At 52.4% G+C, this 4,355-nt stretch overlaps 1 pseudogene; it reads left to right on the forward strand.

Annotated features, from left to right (window-relative positions):
- The first annotated feature begins 1,709 nt into the window (after positions 1–1,709).
- Positions 1,710–2,629, forward strand: LOC127028286 (olfactory receptor 14C36-like; annotated as a pseudogene).
- The last annotated feature ends 1,726 nt before the right edge of the window (positions 2,630–4,355 follow it).

The raw sequence follows: 4,355 nt of genomic DNA on the forward strand, positions 1-4,355 counted from the left end.
CCCAGTGGGACCCATTAACGCTCCTTGAAAGTTTGGAGTTTGCATCTGACTTTCACTTCTGGAGAGGTTTCTTCAACTTCCTCTCACTGTCTGAGGTTCATGGAGTCGGCACCAAACCCACCAGAGGGGTCATTAAAATGCCTTGGGCTGGTCCTCTGCTGCTGAGCTGGGCTGGGCTCCTGGGATGGAGGGAGCTCATGGCAAGTGGGCAGCACTGCTGAGAGACAGCTCTGCCCAGGAGCAGCTCCTCTGCAAAGCGCAGCAGGGCTGAGGGCACTGCCTGCAGGCACCGAGGGGAGACGTGCAAGAAAGAGAGAGGTTTATAGGCAGTGTGGAATGGGAGGAAGCTGATAGCTCAAAAGAGGAGAAACCTTCACAGCCCTTGACAGGGTAAGTCTCTGTGTGCAGGACAATGCAGCTGCAGTTCGTGGAGGGATCTCCTAAAGCTGGCACAGCCCACAGCCTGTGGGATCTCTCTCTGGTGTAGAGAGGAGGATGTGCTCCAGAGCAGGGCTTCCCTGCTGCACTGTCAGAAGGACAGGGCATGATGGCTGCCTTCTTCCAGGGACGGCTGCAGGGGTGTGAAGCTGGGTGTGCAGCCAGGGGTGCCCAGGGCTGTCCTTTTGAGCAGGGTCCCTGCACCCCAGGCGGCTGTGTGCTGGGGCGGGACTCTGCCGCTGCCAGGGTCAGCACTCAGCCTGTCCAGGGAGCTCCCCACAGCGCTGTGGGGAGAAGCTGTGGGTGGAAGGAGCGACCCCTTGTCAGGGCAGGGTCCTTCTGCTGTTGAGATGGTGTACATGGGTCAGGGCTGCTCACAGCTCCAGATCACCCCACGACATTGGCAGAGCAGCATTCAAGAGGAAGTCAAGCAGGGACTTAAGATGAAGACTTAGTTTGTCTACTTTTTCTAGGAAGGAAGAGATGTCAGTGAACGCACTGACTCTGACTGTACACGAGTCAGCACATCTGCAGAGCCTCCTAGTGCTTCCCCCCTCCTGCTCAGCAGCCGATCCTTGCTTGCAGCATCAGTCTGATGCCTGCAACCACTGAGCTGCCCTGGGCAGTGCCCTGCTGCCAGGAGGGGTCTGCAGGGCAGAGCTGAGCAAATTGCGGGTGGGATGGCGTCTGTGAGCACTAAGAGGGAGGAGACCTGGGGACAGAGAAACAGCTCCTGGCAGGGACAGCTCCAGGCAGCAGAGAGCCAGGCCACCCCTCTGCATCACTCTCTGCTCAGCTGCATGGGGAAAGAGAGAAGAGTTTGGAGAAAGGGACTTTGAAACTGGACTCCTCTGAGGTCACTAAAGTCCAGTTTCTTCTTCAAGTACATTGTTAGTGAGGTCATCCTGCAACAGAGAGAGGTGTAATGAGCACAGGGCACCTGCGTGGTGACCAGCAGGTCAGTCGTGGGCAGAGCAGCTCTCCTGACTGTGCATTAGGGCACAGGGAGCCCGTTTGTCCCTCAGGACTCTGCAGTGTTCGGGCTGAGAGCAATGTGAAAGATGTTGACTTCTGCCCCTCCACACAAAGTGCCTTCACGCAGCAGCACAAACCTGAGCTCACAAAAAAGAGCTGAACGAAGTTGCCCCAAAGAAAGAGAAGTAATTTTGAGGGGATTTTTTGGGAAACAGCATAGGACTGCCTCAAAGAAGTCTGCCTTAACTTTTCAATGTCTTCTCCTCTTCCAACAGGCCCCATGCCACAGTGAAGAAATGTCCAACAGCAGCTCCATCACGGAGTTCCTCCTCCTGGCATTTGCAGACACACGGGAGCTGCAGCTCTTGCACTTCTGGCTCTTCCTGGGCATCTACCTGGCTGCCCTCCTGGGCAATGGCCTCATCATCACCGCTGTAGCCTGCGACCACCACCTCCACACCCCCATGTACTTCTTCCTCCTCAACCTCTCCTTCCTCGACCTGGGCTCCATCTCCACCATTCTCCCCAAAGCCATGGCCAATTCCCTGTGGGACAACAGGGCCATCTCCTACGCAGGATGTGCTGCCCAGCTTTTTTTTTTTGTCGTCTTTATCACAGCAGAGTATTGTCTTCTCACCGTCATGGCCTATGACCGCTACATTGCCATCTGCCAACCCCTGCACTATGGGACCCTCCTGGGCAGCAGAGCTTGTGTCCACATGGCAGCAGCTGCCTGGGGCAGCGGGTTTCTCTATGCTGTGCTGCACACCGTCAATGTATTTTCACTACCTCTCTGCCAAGGCAATGTCCTGGACCAGTTCTTCTGTGAAATCCCCCAGATCCTCAAGCTCGCCTGTTCAGACGCCTACCTCAGGGAAGTCAGGCTTCTTGTGATTAGTGCCTGTTTATTCTTTGGGTGTTTTGTTTTCATTGTGCTGTCCTATGTGCAGATCTTCAGGGCCGTGCTGGGATCCCCTCTGAGCAGGGATGGCACAAAGCCTTTTCCACATGCCTCCCTCATCTGGCCGTGGTTTCCCTTTTTCTAAGCACCTCTTTTTTTGCCTACCTGAAGCCCCCCTCCATCTCCTCCCCATTGCTGGATCTGGTGGTGTCAGTTCTGTACTCATTGGTGCCTCCAGCAGTGAACCCCCTCATCTACAGTATGAGGAACAAGGAGCTCAAGGATGCAGTGTGGAAACTGATGACTGGATTTTAATCTCAAGCAATCAACTGCCCATCTTCTTCTGCATAGCAGTTATAATGTAACTCAGGCCCAGCCTGTAGTCTGTAGTTTTGGTTGTTGTTGGTGGTGTTTTACTTGTGATAATGTTTTCTTCCCCTTTCTAATTCACTGTCTGCTTTTCTTTTCTGACCAAGTGGCTGTGTAAATGAGGAGCCATCCTGTCTGTGTGCTTAAACAAAATAAAGGGCCCTGCAGCGACTTTTTTTTTGCTGAGATCCTTCCTCCAAGACCTTTTTGGAGCTGCAGGGACAATTGCTGTGTGCAGAGGTGGAGGGGAAGAGGAGGAAAGAGAAAAAAAAGTAAAACTCGTGGGTTGAGATAAGAACAGTTTAATAACTAAAGTAAAATATAATCCTAACAATAGTAATAATGAAATATAATAGTAATAGTAATGAAAAGAAATATAACAAAAAAAGGAGGGGGGGGAAGAAAAAAAAAACAGTGATGCACAATGCAATTGCGCACCACCCGCTGGCCAATGCCCAGTTAGTTCCCGAGCCGCGATCCGCGCTGCCCGGCCAACTCCCCCCTCTTTATATACTGGGCATGACGTTCCATGGTATGGAATACCCCTTGGGCTAGTTCAGGTCAGCTGCCCCGGCTAAGCTCCCTCCCAGCTTCTTGCACACCTGCTTGCTGGCAGAGCATGGGAAACTGAAAAGTCCTTGGCTTAAGATAAGCGCTACTTAGCAACAACTAAAACCTCAGAGTGTTATCAACATCATTCTCACACTAAATCCAAAACACAGCACTGTACCAGCTACTAAAAAGAAAGTTAACTCTGTCCCAGCTAAAACCAGGACAAAGAGGATCTCCTGAGGGCAGTGCCTGAAGGCTTAGGTCTTCTTCCAAAGTTGCTCTCAAGAACATGCCCAAGAAAGTGGCTTGCAGAGGAAAACACCAGCGTACAGCTAAACAGTGTGAGTGTGCAGGGTTGGGCATGCAGCAGTGTCCTCGCACAGCCAGGCCTCCTCTGAGAGACCTGAAGGACCAGCAGAGCAGGGTCTGGTCTGTTCCTGTGTTCACTGGACACCCTGGGGAAGCTGCCTGTGCTGGTTTTGGCTAGAAAGGGGTTAATTATATTCATAGTAGCTAGTATGGGTCTGTGTTTTGGATCTGTGCTGAAAACAGTGTTGATAATACAGGGATGTTTTCATTATTGCTGAGCAGTGCTTACACAGAGTCAAGGCCTTTTCTGCTTCTCACCCCACCCTGCCAGCGAGCAGGCTGGAGGGGCACAAGAAGTTGGGAGGGGACACAGCCGGGACATCTGGCCCCGACTGACCAAAGGGATATTCCATACCATATGGCGTTATGCTCAGCATATAAAGCTGGGGAAGACAAAGAAAGAGGGGGACGTTCGGAGTGACGGCATTTGTCTTCCCAAGTAACTGTTATGCATGATGGAGCCCTGCTTTCCTGGAGATGGCTGAACACCTGCCTGTCGGTGGGAAGTGGTGAATGAATTCCTCTTTTTCGTTACTTGCATGCGTGACTTTTGCTTTACCTATTAAAACTGTCTTTATCTCAACCCATGGGTTTTCTCACTTTTACCTTTCCAGTTCTCTCCCCCATCCTGCTGGGGGGGAGCAAGTGAGCGGCCATGTGGTGCTTAGCTGCTGGCTGGGGTTACACCACAGCACTACCCCAGGGCAATCATCATGGACTAGGCCCTCACAGCCACCGTTTGCAGCACTGG

Source organism: Gymnogyps californianus, unplaced genomic scaffold (genome assembly GCF_018139145.2).
Source record: "Gymnogyps californianus isolate 813 unplaced genomic scaffold, ASM1813914v2 HiC_scaffold_31, whole genome shotgun sequence".
NCBI lineage: Eukaryota > Metazoa > Chordata > Aves > Accipitriformes > Cathartidae > Gymnogyps > Gymnogyps californianus.